Raw genomic sequence first — 9,590 nt, forward strand, 5'->3', positions numbered from 1 at the left:
TTTCTAGGAAACAGAAGATACCTCCCTTGGCAATCCAAGTAATTGCTTGCTAAGGAAAAGACTTCTTTGGAGAGAAGCATTGGAAAGAATCAAATCACAAGCCTGGAGTTGATGAAAAGGCTCCTGTGACTGGCATTAGCAAGGTGTCAAGTATCAGAGGGTAGCCGTGTTAGTCTGCATCTACAAAAACAACAAGGAGTCTGGTGGCACCTTAAAGACTAACAGATTTATTTGGGCATAAGCTTTCGTGAGTAAAAACCTCACTTCTTCGGATGCATAGAGTGAAAGTTACAGATGCAGGCATTATATACTGACACATGGAGTGCAGGGAGTTACTTCGCAAGTGGAGAACCAGTGTTGACAGGGCCAATTCAATCAGGGTGGATGTAGTCCACTCCCAATAATAGATGAGGAGGTGTCAATTCCAGGAGAGGAAAAGCTGCTTCTGTAATGAGCCAGCCACTCCCAGTCCCTATTCAAGCCCAGATTAATGGTGTTGAATTTGCAAATGAATTTTAGTTCTGCTGTTTCTCTTTGAAGTCTGTTTCTGAAGTTTTTTTGTTCAATGATAGTGACTTTTAAATCTGTAATAGAATGACCAGGGAGATTGAAGTGTTCACTTACTGGCTTATGTATGTTACCATTCCTGATGTCCGATTTGTGTCCATTTATTCTTTTGCGGAGGGACTGTCTGGTTTGGCCAATGTACATGGCAGAGGGGCACTGCTGGCACATGATGGCATATATCGCATTAGTGGATGTGCAGGTGAATGAGCCAAAGAGAAACAGCAGAACTAAAATTCATTTGCAAATTCAACATCATTAATCTTTTAACACAAACTTCCACGTGGCTGGACTTTACAAAAATGAGACAAGCCATTTACAATGCACACTTCACTTCTCTACAGAGGAAAAAGGACAGTATGCTATCTAAACTAATACCTGCCACTGGGGGCTATAACAATGGTACCCTCAACTCATCTAACAACATTGTCAATCTTTCCAACCACACACTTAGCCCAGCAGAAGAGTCTGTCCTATCTCGGGGACTCTCTTTCTGTCCCACCATCCCCACGAACATGATACAGTTCTGCGGTGATCTGGAAGCCTACTTTCGTCGTCTCCGACTCAAGGAATATTTTCAATGTACCACTGAACAGTGCACTGATCCACAGGAACCCTCCTACCAGCACTACAAGAAGAAGAACTCTGCGTGGACTCCTCCTGACGGTCAAAATGACAGACTGTACCTCTACATAGAGTGCTTCCGCAGACGTGCACAGGCTGAAATTGTGGACAAACAACATCACTTGTCCCATAACCTCAGCCGTACAGAATGCAATGCCATCCACAGCCTCAGAAACAACTCTGACATTATCATCAAAGGGGCTGACAAAGGAGGTGCTGTAGTCATAATGAACAGGTCGGATTATGAAGAGGAGGCTGCCAGGCAACTCTCCAAGACCACATTCTACAGGCCACTATCCTCTGATCCCACTGAGGAATACCAAAAGAAACTACACCATCTGCTCAAGAAATTCCCAGCTACAGTACGGGAACAAATCTACATGGACACACCCCCAGAACCCCGACCAGGGGTATTCTATCTGCTACCCAAGATCCATAAACCCGGAAACCCTGGACGCCCCATCATCTTTCTTTAAGGATTATAAATGGTAGGCATAAAAGATCAGAGTAAGTTACCAAAGAAAATAAAAGATAAATGCACAATGTAAACTTTACATCTTATTGCACTAGGCAGTTTTTAGGTCAAGCAATTTTCTCACCCCACTGGATGTTACCCTCCTTAATACATAGAATTCCCCCTGAAACCTGGACCACTGTCCTCAGATGACCTTCATTTTCTCAGGATTCCTGCTGCTTCCAGCATAGGTGGGGGGAGGAGAAAGGCAAAAACGTGAGGCCACAGTCTCCTATTTTATATTCTTAGTTCAAGTGTCTAGAAGACAATTGCCCAGACATGTCCGGGTGGGCTCTGCTGAGTCACTAGCTTGGGGAATCCTCCTGGTGTGGTCTTGTGCAACTGAGTCACTTGAGCAGTCCCCATAGTGAGGTGTTTGGGCATCTGTCATTGAATTGCAAATCCCTTAATTACAATTCCTCTGCTGACTCATGGTTGTTGAACACCCTCCTGAGCAGGGGTCCTTTGTGTGTCACTAGCAAACTTATAGCATATTTCAGTAACAGCCATACAGCAAGAGGCATAATTCCACACACCCTAATGCTGTACATATTTGGACAGAATGACGGATTTCAGCAGATCATGACTTTTCATAGGATAACTTACATGGAATGCTTTGTATGAAATATCACAGCCATATATTAATGATGAATATGTGGGCTACAGGGGCTATTTTGAGGTACATCATGTCACAAAAGCCTCTAGAGACTGGCCTTTGGGAAGAGCTGGCTGAAGAGCCTTCCTAGTAACTGAGAGAGCCTGGCTTGGGCTGCCAGTTTGTCCTTGTGAACGAAACTTGTCTGTTGGGCTCCCTTTTTTGGATCTCTTTCTCATAAATGGAAAAGAAGTTCTTGTCCAATCCCTTAAAGTGCTTGTTCAAGACACAGAGAGCCTCTGCACTGGAGCTGGGGGTAGAGGTGCAGGAGTGGGTCGGGGTGGTGGTGCTTATCTGAGGCGGCGTGGCTCCCAAAGTGACCCGCATACACTCCCCTCCGGCATTGGCTCCTAGACGGTGGGATCCAGGAGGGCAGCGGCGGAGTTTGCCCTCGGGGCCGCAGGGATATGCCAGCCACTCCAGGAGCAGCGCGGCATGGAGGGAGGGGGCAGAGATCAGCCTTAGCACTGCTGGCACGTCTCCGTGTGTCGCTTGTGAGGCATCAGGTCTCTGTGGGCTGCCTGGGCCGGGCACAATGCCAGAGGGGGCTCGGGCCACCCCTTTGCCTCCTCTCTCCAGGCTCCTGGCTCACCTTGCTGGCCAACAGGGATTTTAGGGTGCAGCAGTGCAGGGAGCGGGAAGAGCGAACCACAGCGGCTGCCTCCCCCACATGTAGGAAAATGGCTTGACCTACTGGCCCCACAGACTAAGTCACCAGGTCTCCAGCTTGCACCATTCGACCCAACGGGTTGATCTTGTGGCCAGAATTATTTGCAGTTGGGATTTCTCCCCAACAGTACCCCACAGGGGTTCAGGGTCATCTCCAGCACAGGCCACACAGGAAGGCTTAATGCTTGAGCTGCAGCACATACTGGGTAGGCTTAAGGCTGGGAGAAGAGAAAGACTTGGCCCCTGGAGGGGCAGGCTGGGGCTTCCTGGATCCCATGTGCTCACAGCCAGCAAGAGAAGAATGAAAACTCAGGTGAGCCAACTTGGTGCAGAAGCCCATGCTGTCTTTTCCTGCTACATAGCCCGAAAGGAGGGACTCAGGACAGTTAAAGGAACTACTGCACTTTCAGAAAACAGCCCACCCCTGCACAAAGGGGGATAGAAAAGCATGCCAAAGCCCAAAATTGAACCAGGGACCTTTAGAGCCTCACTCTAGCACTTGCCTAACTGATCTCTTTAAACAGCTGCTAGGTGTGTTTTTGGCCTACTGCTTTTCTGTCTGGGATGTTCTTGTCAGCTGTGGCACAGAAAAGGGACATCATTGCGAGCGGCCCATGAAGGCAAGATTAAGTTTTGTCTTCCTTGCTCAGCTTTATTCGCTTCCTCGCCCTATTCCTGCCTTAGTTCCTGGGTTACCTGAAGGCGACTGGGGCCCAGTGGTACGAGGAGGAAGTTGGGCAGCTAGACCCTGGTGGCAAAAGTCCTGCCACCACTTGCCCCCCCACTCTCTTCTTCCAGCTTCACATATTGGCCGCCAGGGACTTGGTGCCCAGCAGCGCAACAGAAGGTGGTAGACAGAGCCACCCTCACCTTGAAGCTCCGGCTCATTAAATCATATCTTCAATCGATGATGGCCAATGAGAGACCAACATCGCTTGCTATTTTAGCACTTGAAAATGCCATTGGCCAATCTTTGGATCTCCCTAATGCTGCGCTTCAGTTCATGAGGGCAAACACGAGAAAAGCGACCTTTGAACTCAAGCACTAGGGTTAACATTCTAACGCTGTCTCTTACTGTAACACTATTTAATACTGGTCCATCCTGTGTTGGTGACGGTTTGATTTCTAGATGTTAGTACATTTCAGTTACTGTTCAAATTTAAAAGTTTCTATATGCTTAGAGGAAATGAATTTGTTTTATTTGCTTATATATGGTATGAATAAATACAGGTTTATAGATCCTAGCATGCAAATTTATCATCTTATATGACAGAGAAAATCATGCATCCAAATTGTGCATCAAAATCATGAAATGAGCTACAAATGCAATGAAAAATAAGATATTCAAAAGTTTAACATATGGGGGGGGCAGGCACTGAAGATGCTTCATGCCTGGGGTGCCATTTGGTCTAGGGCAGAGCCTGTCAGGGAGAACAGGAGTTAGTTTCACATCCCTATTTTCAGGCTGCAATTTGTGGGCACCCTGCTCTGTGGGAGGGATCCCGGTAGCCCAGACTCAGGGCTGGAACAGGCCCCTGATTGAGGGGGTGGCTGCATAGTTTACAGCACTCTGATGTCTCTGACAATCTGTCTCTCCCAAAGTCTCAGATCTGCATCCCCATAAGGCTCCTGCACGGCCTCCGCTCCTTTCACATTCTATGGAAAGGAGCAGCATCAAGGGTTAGGGATGAGCCATAGGGCACTACGTGGGTGGCAGAGGCTTCAGGAGCACGGAGTGTTTGCCTGTCTGGGGCATTTTGGCTGAGACCTCAGGGACACATTGTGAGGCAGAATCTCAGGCATCTATATGAAAGGAGCATAAGGGCATAAGGATGTAAGAACAGCCATACTGGGTCAGACTGGGTCCATCTAGCCCAATATCCTGTCTTCCCATAGTAGCTAAAGCCAGGTGCTTCAGAGGGAATAAACAGAACTGGTAATCATCAAGTGATCTATCCCCTGACACCCATTCCCAGCTCCTGGCAAACAGAGACTAGGGACACCATCCCTATCCATCCTGGTTCATAGCCACTGATGGACCTATCCTCCATGAATTGATCTAGCTCTTTTTTTCAACCCTGTTGTAGTCTTGGCCTTCACAACATCCTCTGGCAAGGAGTTCCGCAGGCTCACTGTGCATTGTGTGAAAAAATACTTCCTTTGGTTTGTTTTAAATGTGCTGCCTATTAATTTCATTTGGTGGCCCCTAGTTCTTGTGTTATGAGAAGGAATAAGTAACACTTCCTTATTTACTTTCTCCACACCAGTCATGATTTTGTAGACCTCTATCATATTCCCCCTTACTCATCTTTTTTCCAAGCTGAAAAGTCCCAATCTTATTACTCTCTCCTCATATGGCAGACACTCCATACCCCTTTTCTGAACCTTTTCCAATTCCAAAACATCTTTTTTAAGATGGGGTGACCATAGCTGCACGCAGTATTCAAGATGTGGGTGTACCATGGATTTATATAGTGGCAATAAGATATTCTCTCTTATTATCTATCCCTTTCCTAATGATTCCCAACATTCTGTTTGCTTTTTTGACTGCCGCTGCACATTGAGTGGATGTTTTCAGAGAACTATCCACAATGACTCCAAGATCTCTCACTTGAGTTGCAACAGCTATTTTACATCCCATCATTTTATATGTATACTTGGGATTATGTTTTCCAATGTACATGGCTTTGCATTTATCAACATTGAATTTCATCTGCCATTTTGTTGCCCTTTCACCTAGTTTTGTGAAATCTCTTTTTAACTCCTCACAGTCTGCTCTGGACTTAACTATCCTCAGTAGTTTTGGATCATCTGCAAATTTTGTCACCTCATTTTTTATCAGCTCATTTATGAATATGTTGAATCGTACTGGTCCCAGTACAGACACCACTAGTTACCGGTTTCCATCCTGAAAACTGACCGTTTATTCCTACCCTTTGTTTCCTATCTTTTAACCAGTTATTGATCCATGTGAGGACCTTCCAGAGGTGAAAGTAAGCTGGTACATTCCGGTACATTCCGGTGTGGCGGACCGACTTCCGCAGGCTGGTGATATTTAAGTCGCCTCCCGAGCCCCACCGCCAGAGCCCTGAGGAGCAAATCCTAACCATGGAATGCTGCTCTCTCCCGCTCTACGAACACAGAGCAGGGGCGGCGGAAGCTTCCTTACAGTGGTGGGATCACCATTGCCCCAACTGTGGTGCTCCCATAACACCCCTTCCCCAAGGACCCACACTCACACCACTTCTCCCCCTGAGGCCACACCCACAGAATGCTTCTTCCCCCCAAGACTCCCACCTTTCCCCCCCTCCATCACTTCTCCAAACAGCTGGTAAAGAGTGGTGGGGCCATGGCCCTCTAAACCTCCCTGTTCCAGCAGCCCTGACACAGAGCTAAGCAGGCAGCAGTGTGTGTGTGCGTGCGCGTGTATGTGACAGAGACTTCTGTGCTGTGCTGAGCCAGTGAGAGAAGCGGGGGCTGATGTCAGGGCTGTCCCCCTCCCTCTGCCTCAGGACTGGTTGCTTCCAGCAGCTGTCTGAACTTAGAGACAGTGTGCCAACACGCTTACTCTTCCCTAACACACACATTGCCGCAACACACACACTGTCTCTCCCTACACTCCAACAGTCTCTACCCCGCCATGCACATTGCAGTTGAAAAGCAGCTGGCAATCTAGTAGGAGGCCCATGGAACAATGGGATAGAGAAACCTACATCATGTGATGCTGTACCTGCCCATGAGGCATTGCAAACCCTTCCCAAAACACTGAAGCCAGTTGCACAGTGGGATAGCTACCCACAGTGCACTGCTCTCTGTGGTGATCCAAGAGCTGCTAGCGTGGATGCGCTCTGGTGACACAAGGGGTGTAGTGTGGACATGCAACACCTGTTTAATTAAAACACTTTAAACTAAAGTGGCATAACTCAGTAGTGTAGACATAGCCTGAGAGTGAGACAAGACCCAGCTCCTGTTGAAACTAAAAAAATCACAACTTCCTCCGTAGTTGGCAGGATTCGAACCTGCGCAGGGAGACCCCAATGGATTTCTAGTCCATCGCCTTAACCACTCGGCCACAACTACTTATTTTTTGCTTTTCTCTCACTACACTCTAGTTCTGTTCTCACTGACTGATTGATTCCAATTGTTTCCTCAAACCAGCTTCCAGAACACTCTCACTGCTGTGCCATTGTGTAAGTGTGTCCATGGCTGAACTGCAAGAACTCCTGCTCATTTCCATTCTGGCTGGAACATGACGAGAGTGTGTTTGTGGTCAATGATGTATCTGTAGATTGTTGTCCATTTCCTGCCTTGTTAATTCAGACAGTCCCTTTCCTGTCATATCCCCAGCACATCAGTGATTGTGATAGCAGAGGGCAGGCTTTTTCTGGGGTACTGAGCTTTGCCAGGGGGTTGTTGGCTTCTTTCTTTCCTCACTCTGGAGTAAACTCAGGTTTTTATTCCATCCTTGATGTTTCATGGAATAACAACAGACGACCAAAGAAAGAGGTGGAGAGGGTGGGTCTCAGGGGAGGGGCAGAGAGGTTCGAGTGGTGCGCAGGGCAGGGGAGGGTGCAGAGAGGCATGGGTATGAGGAGGGCGGGTCTCAGGCGAGAGGTCAGAGGTATGGGTGGTGGGCAGGACAGGGGAAGGGGCAGAGAGGTGCAAGAGGCAGGTAGGGTGGATCTCTGGGGAGGGGTCAGAGGTGTGAGCGGTGGGCAGTGCGTGTCTCAGTGGAGGGTCAGTGAGGTGCGAGCAGTGGGCAGGGTGGGTCTTGGGGAAGGGGGCAGAGAGATGTGAGTGGTGGGCAGGATGGGTCTCAGGGGAGAGGCAGAGATGTGTGAACGGTGGACAGTGTGTGTCTCAGTGGAGGGTCAGAGAGGTGCGAGCAGTGGGCAGGGTGGGTCTCGGGGGAGAGGGCAGAGAGGTGTGGGCGGTGGGCAGGGCAGGTCTGATAGCTGATAGGTCAGTGGTCCAGTCCCCTCACAGATGACCCCCTCCCTCTGGGACGGGGCGGGTCTGAGCTCTCACACCAAATGCTTCATTGTGGTTGCTAGAATCTCTGGGTGGCTCATTTAGTTTATGTCGGGGGTTGAGTCCTGCGTTGTGCACCATGTCTGAGAATGAAAATCCCAAACCACCCTATGAAATAACGAAAGCAGCAGGCCATGTTTTTGTCACTGCCCCAAAGCAGACAGACCAATGGAGAAATGCCGTTGAGTCCAGGATTTAGCATTTCCACTTGTTAAACTCCCTCCCAACCTTCTGGGCTCCTAGAGCAGGGTACTGAGCCTGGGCCGAGACACATACACTGCAACTTTACAGTCCAAGCCGCATGACCCTGATTAATCCGACACGGGCCAGCCGTGGGTGTTTCATTGCACTGTAGACGTATCCTAACATTATGTCTACACTGCGATTAAACACCCCGGGCACCTGTCTCAAAGCCTAAGTCAGCTGACTCAGGGTTTTCGGGCTTGGGCTGCAGGACTATAAAATGACAGTGCAGGTAAATGGGCTTGAGCCCAACCTCTGAGCCCCCAGGAGGGGTGAGGGTTTCCGTACCCAGGCTTCAACATGCACACAAATAACTGCACCACAGTTTTTAGCCCCACAGCTTTAACTCCATGAGGATATGAGGAGAAATCTAAGGCCAGCAGACATAGGGCCAATAAGGAGTTTTTAAATACTAAGTGTAAGCAGGGTCTGAATGGGCTCCCCCCTCACGTCTAGTGATGAGCTGGGGGAAAGACTTCAGGAACAGACCGTGTTTGCGGAGAGATGCCTACTCTGCCTAGGTATGCAGCATGATGGTGTGGGGTTACAAATCACTTTAGGGTTGAATAGAATGAAATGTTATCCTTCTTGTCTGAGTCAAGGTCAGCAGAACATACCTAGTCCGTCCTGATTGAGGGGTAGGTGGGTGAGGAATACCTTTTATTGGACTGTATAGAAGTGATTGAGGGCGTCACCCTACATCAGTGCTCCCCAAGCTTTTCACATTGTGCCCTCTTATCCGTATCTGTGGTCACTCAGAAGCCACGGTTGAGAACCAGGGCTGGGAGCAGTGCCGTGGCTTCCTGGGGAGAGGAATGCGGACACGGGTAAGGGGGTTGAGGCTGGGCCAGAAGCCAGGGACCCAGGCTGTGGGTGTGGTTGGGGTGGGGTTGGGGAAGAGCTGGGGCAGAGTGGGGCTGAGGGGTGCTCCCTCCCTGCCCTTCATGGGAGTTGGCTCAGGCCCTGAGGTGCCCCCATAAACGTTCCTCTTTGCCCCTCTAGGAGTCATGCCCCACATTTCGGGGACCACTGCACTAAACTGAACCCTTAGGGTGACCAGATCACCCGGGTTAAATATCGGGATGCGGGAGGGGAGGCAGAGGGGAAAAAACGGTGGGAGAGCAAAAAAAACCCAACAACAACCCCCTCTTTTCCTCCTCCCTCCACAAGCGCTATTGGTCGGGACGTCGGACAAACAAGCAAATATCAGGACAGTCCCGATAAAATTGGGACGTCTGGTCACCCTATGAACCCTACTCGCTAAGGCCTTGGCTACACTTGCGAGTTACA

At 49.1% G+C, this 9,590-nt stretch overlaps 1 non-coding gene across 1 annotated transcript; it reads right to left on the bottom strand.

The window, feature by feature from the left end:
* Positions 1–7,024: 7,024 nt before the first annotated feature.
* On the bottom strand, positions 7,025–7,106 carry TRNAS-AGA (transfer RNA serine (anticodon AGA)). Its single transcript has one exon. It is a non-coding gene; the product is annotated as a tRNA-Ser (tRNA).
* Positions 7,107–9,590: the final 2,484 nt, after the last annotated feature.

This window comes from Chrysemys picta, chromosome 16, assembly GCF_011386835.1.
Source record: "Chrysemys picta bellii isolate R12L10 chromosome 16, ASM1138683v2, whole genome shotgun sequence".
NCBI lineage: Eukaryota > Metazoa > Chordata > Testudines > Emydidae > Chrysemys > Chrysemys picta.